The 14,094-nt window shown below is 46.9% G+C and overlaps 12 non-coding genes across 12 annotated transcripts; 3 read left to right on the forward strand and 9 right to left on the reverse strand.

The window, feature by feature from the left end:
• Positions 1-6,170: 6,170 nt before the first annotated feature.
• LOC135049042 (U1 spliceosomal RNA) lies at positions 6,171-6,334 on the reverse strand. Its single transcript, XR_010240811.1, has one exon. It is a non-coding gene; the product is annotated as a U1 spliceosomal RNA (small nuclear RNA).
• Positions 6,335-7,005: 671 nt separating this feature from the next.
• Positions 7,006-7,168, reverse strand: LOC135049635 (U1 spliceosomal RNA). The gene has a single exon (XR_010241355.1). It is a non-coding gene; the product is annotated as a U1 spliceosomal RNA (small nuclear RNA).
• A 152-nt stretch (positions 7,169-7,320) lies between these two features.
• LOC135049218 (U1 spliceosomal RNA) lies at positions 7,321-7,484 on the reverse strand. Its single transcript, XR_010240985.1, has one exon. It is a non-coding gene; the product is annotated as a U1 spliceosomal RNA (small nuclear RNA).
• Positions 7,485-8,155: 671 nt separating this feature from the next.
• On the reverse strand, positions 8,156-8,318 carry LOC135049586 (U1 spliceosomal RNA). The gene has a single exon (XR_010241321.1). It is a non-coding gene; the product is annotated as a U1 spliceosomal RNA (small nuclear RNA).
• A 152-nt stretch (positions 8,319-8,470) lies between these two features.
• Positions 8,471-8,634, reverse strand: LOC135049252 (U1 spliceosomal RNA). Its single transcript, XR_010241017.1, has one exon. It is a non-coding gene; the product is annotated as a U1 spliceosomal RNA (small nuclear RNA).
• A 674-nt stretch (positions 8,635-9,308) lies between these two features.
• LOC135049548 (U1 spliceosomal RNA) lies at positions 9,309-9,471 on the reverse strand. The gene has a single exon (XR_010241290.1). It is a non-coding gene; the product is annotated as a U1 spliceosomal RNA (small nuclear RNA).
• A 152-nt stretch (positions 9,472-9,623) lies between these two features.
• On the reverse strand, positions 9,624-9,786 carry LOC135049323 (U1 spliceosomal RNA). The gene has a single exon (XR_010241084.1). It is a non-coding gene; the product is annotated as a U1 spliceosomal RNA (small nuclear RNA).
• Positions 9,787-10,460: 674 nt separating this feature from the next.
• Positions 10,461-10,623, reverse strand: LOC135049595 (U1 spliceosomal RNA). The gene has a single exon (XR_010241330.1). It is a non-coding gene; the product is annotated as a U1 spliceosomal RNA (small nuclear RNA).
• Positions 10,624-10,775: 152 nt separating this feature from the next.
• Positions 10,776-10,939, reverse strand: LOC135049208 (U1 spliceosomal RNA). Its single transcript, XR_010240975.1, has one exon. It is a non-coding gene; the product is annotated as a U1 spliceosomal RNA (small nuclear RNA).
• Positions 10,940-11,083: 144 nt separating this feature from the next.
• Positions 11,084-11,199, forward strand: LOC135049125 (U5 spliceosomal RNA). The gene has a single exon (XR_010240893.1). It is a non-coding gene; the product is annotated as a U5 spliceosomal RNA (small nuclear RNA).
• A 270-nt stretch (positions 11,200-11,469) lies between these two features.
• On the forward strand, positions 11,470-11,586 carry LOC135049163 (U5 spliceosomal RNA). Its single transcript, XR_010240930.1, has one exon. It is a non-coding gene; the product is annotated as a U5 spliceosomal RNA (small nuclear RNA).
• Positions 11,587-11,872: 286 nt separating this feature from the next.
• On the forward strand, positions 11,873-11,985 carry LOC135049156 (U5 spliceosomal RNA). The gene has a single exon (XR_010240923.1). It is a non-coding gene; the product is annotated as a U5 spliceosomal RNA (small nuclear RNA).
• The last annotated feature ends 2,109 nt before the right edge of the window (positions 11,986-14,094 follow it).

Genomic DNA, 14,094 nt, shown 5'->3' on the forward strand with positions numbered 1-14,094 from the left:
CATTTGTTACAAATGGATACATTTTCTATGAGTCAGCCTAGCAGCTGCATGTTCTAACAGAACACTATCCTCACACAGAATCTGCTAACCTTGAGATAACTAAATGACAGTGTGTAACAGTCTCTTTACTATAAGACTGTTACAAAGTAATATATATATTTGAAGTCAGTCTAGCAGCTGTGTGTTCCAGCAGTTTATAAGACAAAGAAAATCTCCTATTGTGGAATCTAGACACATGGGACTGCTGGCCTGTGTCATACTATTTCTATGTAATACCAGTAACATGTATATAACTGTTACATAATTGTTACAAATGGATAAATCTTTGAGTCAGCCTAGCAGCTGCATGTCCTAACAGGACACCATAAATCCTTTACAGTGTAACAAATTGATTGGTAACACTTAAAGGCTGGAGAGCAGTTATATGCCTTACTAGCATACTCAATATACCACATTATTACACCAGTTACCACGATTATTGACAGCGCATTTGATATATTATATTACCCTCACACTGAGTCTGTTTACCTTTAGATAACTAAGTGACCGAATATGTAACAGTTTCTCTATCATAAGACTGTTACAAAGTGAGATAGATATATTTGGAAGTCAGTCAAACAGCTGTGTGTTTCAGCGGTTTATAAGAAAATTCCTCATTGTGGAATCTGGACCACTAAGGGTTATTATATATATAGCACATGGAATTGCCACATCTCCCTATATGATAATTTCATTACACTGTAACATAATAAGAATTAACTCTTTAACAGTGTAAATAGAGAGTAATGAATCTCTGACACATGGAATATATTATTTCTTAGATGAATTGGATAAACCATTATGACAGACACTTTGCTTCTTAATAAGAATTGAGGTGGCTATACCTCTAAGGAAAGCATTATTGCCTACGCCTAGATCAGATTAAATAAGATCTGGCTGAATATATGAAGGAAGGTTGCTATTTATATGAGAATTGGAATTGCTATATTCCTTAAGGCAACCCCACCGATTGATATATGTTGTCAATTAAGTATATCTGAACGGCTATATCTGGACCAGATTTAATAAGATCTGGCTGATTATATGAAGGAGGGCTGCTATTTATATTGGAATTGCCATATTCCTTAAGGCAACCGCACCTGTTGGTATATCTCGCCAATTAACTATATCTAAACAGCTAAATTAAAGCTATTCATCATTTTTTTAGTTTGGATATTAATAAATATGATCTTTCCATGATCCATAGAGATTTCCCTATCAAGTGATTCCTTATCCGATATAGAAAGCTATCCCCCTGTGGTATTGAATTTAGGAATATAGTCTTAGGGGACACAGAGAAATAAGTGATCCCCATCTACCTAAGCACCCCACAAATTGGAGGTTAGCTTACCGGTTATACTCAATCACCCCCACAAATTCGCCAATGGGGATGGCTTCCCGGGAGGTAACCCCTATTGAGTGAAGGGAGTATATAGGATACGACCCAGTGGTACCTGACGACATAGATACTAACAGCTATTTAATAACATTACGCTAGAAAGTGATTATTAGCAACATATATATCTATATAAACAACCCCGCCAGGGTTGTGCCTTCAAAAATAATCACACACGGACACGCTTTTTAAACCTTTTTTTCACATCTCTTTATTCTTCTTATGCACATGTATGTTAGTTCTGTGATTTTAACATTTATGTTTCACTGCAGTTTGGGATAATAATATTAATATTTATCCAATTTTAATACATACTTAATAAAGGTTATATTTTATGATTCATTCATTCTGTCCAGTGCGTCAACAGTGCAGATTTCTTCTTGTTTTTTCTCCCAAATTCTATAACAATGACAGTAAATGTTGTTTCTTTTCAAACAGAACTTTCTTGACCATGCTACTTGCTTGAAAGATCTGGGAGCACATGGAAAACAGTACAAACCATGCAGTATCACAAGAGCCTTTATTTGATCTTTCATGAAGATAGAGCAGAATTGAGGACACGTCAACAATTTCTGCCGAAGGTGGTTCATCTTTCCACATGGTGCCTTTGGCCACTGACACCTTCGTTGAGTCAAAGTCTCTGGCTGTGGTCAGAACTTTGAAAATTTATGTCACCAGAACGGTTCAGATTAGGAAAACAGAGGCTCTGTTTGTCCTGTATGCTCCCAACAGGATTGGGTGTCCTGCTTCCATGTAGACCATTATGCGCTGGATCTGTGGTAAGATTCAGCATGCTCATTCCATGGCAGGATTGCCATTACTGAATTAGGTGAAGACCCATTCTACTAGAAAGGTGGGTTCATCCTGGGCAGCTGGTCGGGGAGTCTCGGCATTGCAACTTTGCCGAGCAGCTATTTAGTAAACACTTTTGCTAAGTTTTACAAGTTTGATACCTTGGCTGATGATAACCTCAAGTTGGGTCATTCGGTGCTGCAGAGTCGTACGCACTCTCCCACCCGTTCAAGAGCTTTGGTATAACCCCATGGTTCTTAATGTGACCCCAGCATCCTCTAGGTCGTATGAGAAAATAGGATTTTAATACCTACTGGTAAATCCTTTTCTCTTAGTCCGTAGAGGATGCTGGGCACCCGTCCCAGTCCATACTGTGTCTGCAGTTATTACTTGTGGTTATACACATGTTATGTTATGGTTCTGGTCAGCTTTTTGCTGCAATTGTTCATGCCGTTGGCTTGTGTTCTGTTGAATGCCACGTTCTGCGGCATGCTTAAGGTGTGAGCTGGTAAGATGCTCACCTTAGTTTAACAATAAATCCTTTCCTCGAAATGTCCGTCTCCCTGGGCACAGTTCCTATCACTGGAGTCTGGAGGAGGGGCATAGAGGGAGGAGCCAGTTCACACCCTTTGAAAGTCTTAAAGTGCCCATGTCTCTTGCGGATCCCGTCTATACCCCATGGTTCTTAATGTGACCCCAGCATCCTCTACGGACTAAGAGAAAAGGATGCCCTTGCGCACTATCCTGACTTCTCCTCCCGTCTGCTTACTTTGTGCCTTCCAACGCACAATGCGAACTACAGGTGGTGCTGCAGGGCCCACACCCTTTTACTTGCCTTACAGAACAGCTCTGGAGCTGTTACAGTGCCCAGCTGCTGCAAGAAATCAGCTTGAATGCTTCAGGGGATGGGGCATGGCCAACATGAGCCCCACACCAAAGGAGGGTGGGGGTGTTTAATGCGAACTAGGGGTCATCCAAGCACCGCAAAAGGCCGCCATGCCCTGCATGCCCCTTTTCTCTTTTCATATGCAGATGAGGGTTCCAGCCAACTTTGGCCCACATCTTGGATGACATCACCGTATGCAAATCCGTCTTCTGCAGACCTTCCCCCAGGAATGCTTGTACTAGTTGTTGCATATGGTTTGATATTTGATGGTGCTTCAATATTAGGCAGCCTTCCACCCTCCCATGTTCATCTGAACAGATGTGGTCTCCCTGCAGTTGGTGTCCCCAGACGAGAGTTCCCTTGTGCGTCCTCAGTTGAATCTCCTTAACTTGACGGGGGAGGGGCTGCCCGAGCAGCCACCCTCCCCAGCCCTATCCCAACTCATACTTATTTTGCATATGAGATCTCTTGATCATGAAGATTGTTCTCACAGGGTGAGGTTCATCCATTATATTTTAAAATAGGAAGGTACAAATTACATATTTGAATTGCATCTATGTGCTGGATTCAAATGTCCCCCCCCCCCCCCCTTCCTTTCTCAATTGTGCCCGTCAGCAGCTATTCTAAGGTTGCTGCCAATGGGTGTGACACATTAATTTCTTCTGTGGGGTACACTGGACTCCACAAGGATTCACATTGGGGTGTAGAGTAGGATCTTGATCTGAGGCACCAACCGGCTCAAAGCTTTTGACTGTTCCCAAGATGCTCAGCATCCATGAACAGGGAGCTCAGTTTGTAGTTGGTGCCTTCAGTAGCAGGCCACTTAACAGGGGCCTGCCTCAGGCAGCCTATTCTTAGCTATTAATTTTGACAAGAAAAGAAGAACTTGTTTTATGAGAATCTACAAGGGCTGCAGCAGGCTAGGTCTAATAGACATCTTTACTGCAGCTTCATCACTCCCAGCGGCGCTGTATACTCCCGTGCCCTGGTTGCTGGGTCACTGCAGCGGAGGCTCCAGTTTCTTCCTAAGGTCAGTCACACACACACCGCCCTTCCGGATCACGAGGCCGCTGATGAAGGGGAGCGTGGCCGTAGGGGGTGGACCGTGTGCGCACTGGCGTGGACACTGATTACTGGGCAGCCGCTCCACTAGCCACCAGGTACAGTTAAGGAGCACAGGTCTGGGAGTTTTACTCCTATATTAACCCAATTTTGTACTGCCCGCAGCGCATTGTGATAGGTAATAGGGCCTGATTCAGGTTGGAATGCAATCACAATAAGCGATCCAACTGCAAAATTTGCTAACAGCATACGCATGTGCCTGCATTTTCTGCGGCACCCCGCAGAGAATGCGATCGCCTCTGCCTGTCAATCGAGGCGGGGGGGGGGGAGAGGGGGGTCAGCAACACTCCATTTCCAAGTCAGGGATGGAGCGGTGCGGGGGCAAGGCTTCAAAATGGGGTCTGCAACGGAGGAGACACAGGGGGCGTGGTCACAGCGGCTGTATGACATCACATTCAGCCACTGTGATCACAAAAATGGTGGCGGCTTCCTGCGCGCACATACAGTCTGCACCAGCAGGAGGCTACACCATTTTTTATGATCACGCTGAACTGCAGTGCGACTGCAATTACAGCATGGTCAAGAATGGAGGCGTCATGCTGGGTGGCCATGCCCTGTCACTGTGCAGGAGCCAGCACCGCACACACACTAGTCCCCGGGTGCAGCCCCCAACCCCCGGGACACCCGGAGCAACAAAATGTAGATTCAGGCCACCAGGCCACGCCCCTACCTATGAAACCATGCCTCCTTTTTACCATTGCACTGCTTATCTGCGCGCCCTGCATTACAATCTCCCTCGCCACCTCTCTGGGTGTCACCAGTGATAGTGACACCTCTGCCATGCTTGTAGCAGCTGGTCCTAAGATCTACGCCTCAAGCCCTGAGTGTTTGCCCTTGTGACTTGTTGATCATCATAGCGAAGCAGATGCTTACAGAAAACTGCAGGGGCTTAGATTGAAAATAAAAAAATTGATGGGTATAAGGTAGAGAGGAGCGGGTTCGGTTCTCCGAGAACCGAATTCCCGACGAACTCCACGTGGTTTACACTGGTCCGAGGCAGGCTCGGTTGTTCCCGCCTGACTCGGAAAACCTGAACAAGGGAAAATGTCATCATCCCGCTGTCGGATTCTCGCGAGATTCGGATTCCATATAAAGAGCTGCGCGTTGCCGCCATTTTTACTCGTGCATTGAAGAGAGAGCGGAGAGGACGTGGCTATGTTCTCTCAGTGGAAATCTCAATATCAGTGCTCAGTATCAGTGGTTACTTATTGCTGCTCAGTAATACTAGTAGTGTGTCTCTCCTGCTCAGTGTCAGTTCTCAGTAGTATCCTCATCAGTGCTCAGTATCACTGCTCATTGTCTTGTGCTGCATTGTGGTGCTCAGCATACTACAGTACATTACTAATAGTCCAGTGCTGCATCTTGCTGCTCAGTGTCAGTTCTAGTATCCTCATCAGTGCTCACTATCACTGTTCATTGCATTTTGGTTTTCTGTATACTACAGTAACATAGTAATATAGTAACATATAGTAACATAGTTTTTGAGGTTGAATAGAGGCAAATTGCCCATCGTGTTCAACCTGTTTTAAGTTGTGATGATTCTACATACTTGCTGAATAATGTTTTATGACTAGTTAGCTACTATAACTCATGTTACCCCCGGATTAACCATGTTGATATTTTAAGTATTATAACCTTGGATAGCTTTTTCATTCAGAAATGTATCCATTCCTTTTTTAAATCCAATTACAGAGTCCGCCATTACCACCTTCCCTGGCAGGGAATTCCACATCCTGATTGCCCTAACAGTGAAGATCATAGTATCTCACCTGGCAGGTAAGTAGGAGTTGGGCTAGAGCTGTGGAGGATTGCTGCTCGGGCACCCCCTGTCAAGTGAAGGAGATCCAACTGAGGCAGCACAAGGGAACTCTCGAAAGAAGAACAAGGCTAGAGGAAGATCTGAGACAAAGAAATCTGACTTTTACCAGAGCTGACCAGAGGAAAGCACAAACGCAGTCCCCCACTACCACAAATAATGCAGTCGAGTTTCCCACATTTGGGGAAATCACAGGGGTCAGCATACCCAGAGTGCAATGAATGAACCTCACCCTGGGAGAACAATCTTCATGACCATGGTATCTCCTATGCAAAATAAGTATGATTTGGGATAGGGCTGGGGAGGGCCGCTGCTCAGGCACATCTCTGTCAAGTAAAGGAGATTCAACTGAGGCAACACAAGGGAACTCTCATCTGGGGACAACAACTGCAGGGAGAACACATATTTTCAGATGAACATGGGAGGGCAGAAGGCTGCCTAATACTGAAGCACCCCCAAACAACAAATCAAATGCAACTACTAGTGCAAGCATTCCTGGGGGAAGGCCTGCAGCAGATGGATTTGCATATGGTGATGTCATCCAAGCAGTGGGTCAAAGTTGGCTTCAACCCTCGTCTGCATATGAAAATAAAAAAGGGGTGTGCAGGGCATGGCGGCCTTTTGCGGCGCTTGGATGACCCCTAGTTCGCATTAAACACCTCCACCTTCCTTCGGTGTGGGGCTCATGTTGGCTATGCCCCAGCCCCTGAAGCATTCAAGCTGATTTCTTGCAGCAGCTGGGCACTGTAACAGCTCCAGAGCTGCTCTGTAAAGCAAGTAAAAGGGTGTGGGCCCTGCAGCACTACCTGTAGTTTGCATTGTGCGTTGGAAGGCACAAAGTAAGCAGACGGGAGAAGTCAGGATAGTGCACAAGGGCATAGAAGGGAGCGGCTCAAGAAAAGAGAAGTGGAAACAGACAGCAAACTAGGCTGGAGAGAGACCTGAGACAAAGAGATCTGAATTATACGAGAGCCGACCAGAGGAAACACAAATTATGTAATCAAGTGTCCCACATTTGGGGAAATCGTAGGAGCAGCACACCCAGAGTGCATTGGGTGAGCCTTGCCCTGGGAGAAGCACCTTCCTGATCATAGTATCTCACCTGGCAGGTAAGTAGGAGTTGGGCTAGAGCTGGGGAGGGTCGCTGTTCGGGCACCCCCCTGTCAAGTGAAGGAGATCCAACTGAGGCAGCACAAGGAAACTCTCAAAAAAAGAACAAGGCTAGAGGAAGATCTGAGACAAAGAAATCTGACTTTTACCAGAGCTGACCAGAGGAAAGCACAAACACAGTCCCCCACTACCACAAATAATGCAGTCGAGTTTCCCACATTTGGGGAAATCACAGGGGTCAGCATACCCAGAATGCAATGAATGAACTTCACCCTGGGAGAACAATCTTCATGACAATTGTATCTCCTATGCAAAATAAGTATGATTTGGGATAGGGCTGGGGAGGGCCGCTGCTCAGGCACATCTCTGTCAAGTAAAGGAGATTCAACTGAGGCAGCACAAGGGAACTCTCATCTGGGGACAACAACTGCAGGGAGAACACATATTTTCAGATGAACATGGGAGAGCAGAAGGCTGCCTAATACTGAAGCACCCCCAAACAACAAACCAAATGCAACAACTAGTACAAGCATTCCTGGGAAAAGGTCTGCAGAAGACGGATTTGCATACGGTGATGTCATCCAAGCAGTGGGCCAAAGTTGGCTGGAACCCTCATCTGCATATGAAAAGAGAAAAGGGGTATGCAGGGCATGGCGGCCTTTTGCGGCGCTTGGATGACCCTTAGTTAGCATTAAACACCTCCACCCTCCGTCGGTGTGGGGCTCATGTTGGCTATGCCCCAGCCCCTGAAGCATTCAAGCTGATTTCTTGCAGCAGCTGGGCACTGTAACAGCTCCAGAGCTGCTCTGTAAGGCAAGTAAAAGGGTGTTGGCCCTGCAGCACTACCTGTAGTTTGCATTGTGCGTTGGAAGGCACAAAGTAAGCAGACAGGTGAAGTCAGGAGAGTGCACAAGGGCATAGAAGGCAGCGGCTCAAGAAAAGAGAAGTGGAAACAGACAGCAAACTAGGCTGGAGAGAGACCTGAGACAAAGAGATCTGAATTATACGAGAGCCGACCAGGGGAAACACAAATTATGCAGTCAAGTTTCCCACATTTGGGGAAATCACAGGAGCAGCACACCCAGAGTGCAATGGGTGAGCCTTGCCCTGGGAGAAGCACCTTCATGATCATAGTATCTCACCTGGCAGGTATGTAGGAGTTGGGCTAGAGCTGGGGAGGGTCGCTGCTCGGGTACCCCCCTGTCAAGTGAAGGAGATCAAACTGAGGCAGCACAATGGAACTCTCGAAAGAAGAACAAGGCTAGAGGAAGATCTGAGACAAAGAAATCTGACTTTTACCAGAGCTGACCAGAGGAAAACACAAACACAGTCCCCCACTACCACAAATAATGCAGTTGAGTTTCCCACATTTGGGGAAATCACAGGGGTCAGCATACCCAGAATGCAATGAATGAACCTCATCCTGGGAGAACAATCTTTATGACCATGGTATCTCCTATGCAAAATAAGTATGATTTGGGATAGGGCTGGGGAGGGCCGCTGCTCAGGCACATCTCTGTCAAGTAAAGGAGATTCAACTGAGGCAGCACAAGGGAACTCTCATCTGGGGACAACAACTGCAGGGAGAACACATATTTTCAGATGAACATGGGAGAGCAGAAGGCTGCCTAATACTGAAGCACCCCCAAACAACAAACCAAATGCAACAACTAGTGCAAGCATTCCTGGGGGAAGGCCTGCAGCAGATAGATTTGCATATGGTGATGTCATCCAAGCAGTGGGTCAAAGTTGGCTTCAACCCTCGTCTGCATATGAAAAGAGAAAAGGGGTGTGCAGGGCATGGTGGCCTTTTGCGGCACTTGGCTGACCCCTAGTTTGCATTAAACACCTCCACCCTCCTTCGGTGTGGGGCTCATGTTGGCTATGCCCCAGCCCCTGAAGCATTCAAGCTGATTTCTTGCAGCAGCTGGGCACTGTAACAGCTCCAGAGCTGCTCTGTAAGGCAAGTAAAAGGGTGTGGGCCCTGCAGCACTACCTGTAGTTCGCATTGTGCGTTGGAAGGCTCAAAGTAAGCAGAAAGGAGGAGAAGTCAGGATAGTGCGCAAGGGCATAGAAGGGAGCGGCTCAAGAAAAGAGAAGTGGAAACAGACAGCAAACTAGGCTGGAGAGAGACCTGAGACAAAGATATCTGAATTATACGAGACCTGACCAGGGGAAACACAAATTATGCAGTCAAGTTTCCCACATTTGGGGAAATCGCAGGAGCAGCACACCCAGAGTGCAATGGGTGAGCCTTGCCCTTGGAGAAGCACCTTCATGATCATAGTATCTCACCTGGCAGGTAAGTAGGAGTTGGGCTAGAGCTGGGGAGGGTCGCTGCTCGGGCACCCCCCTGTCAAGTGAAGGAGATCCAACTGAGGCAGCACAAAGGAACTCTCGAAAGAAGAACAAGGCTAGAGGAAGATCTGAGACAAAGAAATCTGACTTTTACCAGAGCTGACCAGAGGAAAGCACAAACACAGTCCACCACTACCACAAATAATGCAGTCGAGTTCCCACATTTGGGGAAATCACAGGGGTCAGCATACCCAGAGTGCAATGAATGAACCGCACCCTGGGAGAACAATCTTCATAACAATGGTATCTCCTATGCAAAATAAGTATGATTTGGGATATGGCTGCGGAGGGCCGCTGCTCAGGCACATCTCTGTCAAGTAAAGGAGATTCAAATGAGGCAGCACAAGGGAACTCTCATCTGGGGACAACAACTGCAGGGAGAACACATATTTTCAGATGAACATGGGAGGGCAGAAGGCTGCCTAATAATGAAGCACCCCCAAACAACAAACCAAATGCAACAACTAGTGCAAGCATTCCTGGGGGAAGGCCTGCAGCAGATGGATTTGCATACGGTGATGTCATCCAAGCAGTGGGTCAAAGTTGGCTTCAACCCTCGTCTGCATATGAAAAGAGAAAAGGGGCGTGCAGGGCATAGCGGCCTTTTGCGGCGCTTGGATGACCCCTAGTTCGCATTAAACACCTCCACCCTCCTTCGGTGTGGGGCTCATGTTGGCTATGCCCCAGCCCCTGAAGCATTCAAGCTGATTTCTTGCAGCAGCTGGGCACTGTAACAGCTCCAGAGCTGCTCTGTACGGCAAGTAAAAGGGTGTGGGCCCTGCAGCACTACCTGTAGTTTGCATTGTGCATTGGAAGGCACAAAATAAGCAGACAAGAGGAGAAGTCAGGATAGTGCACAAGGGTATAAAAGGGAGGGGCTCATGAAAAAAGAAGTGGAAACAGACAGCAAACTAGGCTGGAGAGAGACCTGAGACAAAGAGATCTGAATTATACGAGAGCCGACCAGGGGAAACACAAATTATGCAGTCAAGCTTCCCACATTTGGGGAAATCGCAGGGGCACCACACCCAGAGTGCAATGGGTGAGCCTTGCCCTGGGAGAAGCACCTTCATGATCATAGTATCTCACCTGGCAGGTAAGTAGGAGTTGGGCTAGAGCTGGGGAGGGTCGCTACTCGGGCACCCCCCTGTCAAGTGAAAGAGATCCAACTTAGGCAGCACAAGGGAACTCTCGAAAGAAGAACAAGGCTAGAGGAAGATCTGAGACAAATAAATCTGACTTTTACCAGAGCTGACTAGAGGAAAGCACAAACACAGTCCCCCACTACCACAAATAATGCAGTCGAGTTTCCCACATTTGGGGAAATCACAGGGGTCAGCATACCCAGAATGCAATGAATGAACCTCACCCTGGGAGAACAATCTTCATGACCATGGTATCGCCTATGCAAAATAAGTATGATTTGGGATAGGGCTGGGGAGGGCTGCTGCTCAGGCACATCTCTGTCAAGTAAAGGAGATTCAGCTGAGGCAGCACAAGGGAACTCTCATCTGGGGACAACAACTGCAGGGAGAACACATATTTTCAGATAAAAATCTTGGTCATGCTCTGGTTTCTCTTCAGAACGAACAAATCTTTCGCCTCTTACTAAAGATTTCCGTGGAGAGGAGCAAAACCGAGTTTTATCTCAATTTTTGCATGCCCCATCTTTTTGAGGTTTCTTTTACCGGTTTAAAGATAGAATGAGTGTGCTTTAATGTAAGCTCATTTGCATAGAAATGACAGTAAATGTTTATTTATGTTCAAACAGAACTTTCTTGACAATGCTACTTGCTTTAAAGATCTGGGAGCACATGGAATACAGTACAAACCATGCTTATAGCAAGGAGAAGCCAGGTGAGAAATCTGCTTTCTTTCAAATTGGGCGCTCACTTTGATCTGAATGAGGACTGCTGGCACAGCACTCAGGCGACAGGTGGAATCTTGGTCATGCTCTGGTTTCTCTTCAGAATGAACAAATCTTTCGCCTTTTATTAAAGATTATCCGTGGAGAGGAGCAAAACTGAGTTTTATCTCAATTTTTGCATGCCCCATATTATTGGGGTTTCTTTTATCAGTTTAAAGACAGAACGAGTGTGCTTTCTTGTTAGCTTTAATGTAAGTTTATTTGCATAACAATGACAATAAATGTCTGTTTCTTTTCAAGCAGAACTTTCTTGACCATACTAATTGCTTGAAAGATCTGGGAGCACATGGAAAAGAGTACAAACCATGTTTATAGCAAGGGGAAGCCTGGTGAGAAATCTGCTTTCTTTCTTTCAAATTGGGTGCTCACTTTGAGCTGAATGAGGACTGCTGGCATGGCACTCAGGCGACAGGTGGAATCTTGGTCATGCTCTGGTTTCTCTTCAGAACGAACAAATCTTTCGCCTTTTACTAAAGATTTCCGTGGAGAGGAGCAAAACTGAGTTTTATCTCAATTTTTGCATGCCCCATATCATACCTCCCAACTGTCCCGATTTTCGCGGGACAGTCCCGTTTTTTGGGGACTGTCCCGCTGTCCCACCTGCGGGCCGCAGTGTCCCGCGGTGGGGAGGACAGTTGGGAGGCTCTGTCTGTCGCTACCCTGCTTAGCAGAGCAGCGGTGAATAGTCGCTGTGCGCACAGCGTCTATTCACTGAAGTCAGAGGGAGAGGTGGCATGCCAGCGGCTCACAGAGCGCTGGGCATGCCCCCTCAGTGCAGAAAACGGGGGCGTGACTCGCGATCGCGGGTCCTCCCGCGAAGCCATGCCCCTTTTTACTTAGGCCACGCCCTTTTTGGGAGCGCGTGCGACTTCGCCGCGCGTGTGTCCCTCTTTGCGAGCCGACAAAGTTGGGAGGTATGCCCATATTATTGGGGTTTCTTTTATCAGTTTAAAGACAGAACGAGTGTGCTTTCTGGTTAGCTTTAATGTAAGTTTATTTGCATAACAATGACAGTAAATGTTTGTTTCTTTTCAAACAGAACTTTCTTGACCATGCTACTTGCTTGAAAGATCTGGGAGCACATGGAAAACAGTACAAACCATGCAGTATCACAAGAGCCTTTATTTGATCTTTCATGAAGATAGAGCAGAATTGAGGACACGTCAACAATTTCTGCCGAAGGTGGTTCATCTTTCCACATGGTGCCTTTGGCCACTGACACCTTCGTTGAGTCAAAGTCTCTGGCTGTGGTCAGAACTTTGAAAATTTATGTCACCAGAACGGTTCAGATTAGGAAAACAGAGGCTCTGTTTGTCCTGTATGCTCCCAACAGGATTGGGTGTCCTGCTTCCATGTAGACCATTATGCGCTGGATCTGTGGTAAGATTCAGCATGCTCATTCCATGGCAGGATTGCCGTTACTGAATTAGGTGAAGACCCATTCTACTAGAAAGGTGGGTTCATCCTGGGCAGCTGGTCGGGGAGTCTCGGCATTGCAACTTTGCCGAGCAGCTATTTAGTAAACACTTTTGCTAAGTTTTACAAGTTTGATACCTTGGCCGATGATAACCTCAAGTTGGGTCATTCGGTGCTGCAGAGTCGTACGCACTCTTCCACCCGTTCAAGAGCTTTGGTATAACCCCATGGTTCTTAATGTGACCCCAGCATCCTCTAGGTCGTATGAGAAAATAGGATTTTAATACCTACCGGTAAATCCTTTTCTCTTAGTCTGTAGAGGATGCTGGGCACCCGTCCCAGTCCATACTGTGTCTGCAGTTATTACTTGTGGTTATACACATGTTGTGTTATGGTTCTGGTCAGCTTTTTGCTGCAATTATTCATGCCGTTGGCTTGTGTTCTGTTGAATGCCACGTTCTGCGGCATGCTTAAGGTGTGAGCTGGTAAGATGCTCACCTTAGTTTAACAATAAATCCTTTCCTCGAAATGTCCGTCTCCATGGGCACAGTTCCTATAACTGGAGTCTGGAGGAGGGGCATAGAGGGAGGAGCCAGTTCACACCCTTTGATAGTCTTAAAGTGCCCATGTCTCTTGCGGATCCCGTCTATACCCCATGGTTCTTAATGTGACCCCAGCATCCTCTACGGACTAAGAGAAAAGGATGCCCTTGCGCACTATCCTGACTTCTCCTCCCGTCTGCTTACTTTGTGCCTTCCAACGCACAATGCAAACTACAGGTGGTGCTGCAGGGCCCACACCCTTTTACTTGCCTTACAGAACAGCTCTGGAGCTGTTACAGTGCCCAGCTGCTGCAAGAAATCAGCTTGAATGCTTCAGGGGATGGGGCATGGCCAACATGAGCCCCACACCAAAGGAGGGTGGGGGTGTTTAATGAGAACTAGGGGTCATCCAAGCACTGCAAAAGGCCGCCATGCCCTGCACGCCCCTTTTCTCTTTTCATATGCAGATGAGGGTTCCAGCCAACTTTGGCCCACTGCTTGAATAACATCACTGTATGCAAATCCGTCTGCTGCAGACCTTCCCCCAGGAAGGCTTGTACTAGATGTTGCATATGGTTTGATATTTGATGGTGCTTCAGTATTAGGCAGCCTTCCACCCTCCCATGTTCATCTGAACAGATGTGGTCTCCCTGCAGTTGTTGTCCCCAGACGAGAGTTCCCTTGTGCTTC

Source organism: Pseudophryne corroboree, unplaced genomic scaffold (assembly GCF_028390025.1).
Source record: "Pseudophryne corroboree isolate aPseCor3 unplaced genomic scaffold, aPseCor3.hap2 scaffold_99, whole genome shotgun sequence".
In the NCBI taxonomy this organism is placed as follows: domain Eukaryota; kingdom Metazoa; phylum Chordata; class Amphibia; order Anura; family Myobatrachidae; genus Pseudophryne; species Pseudophryne corroboree.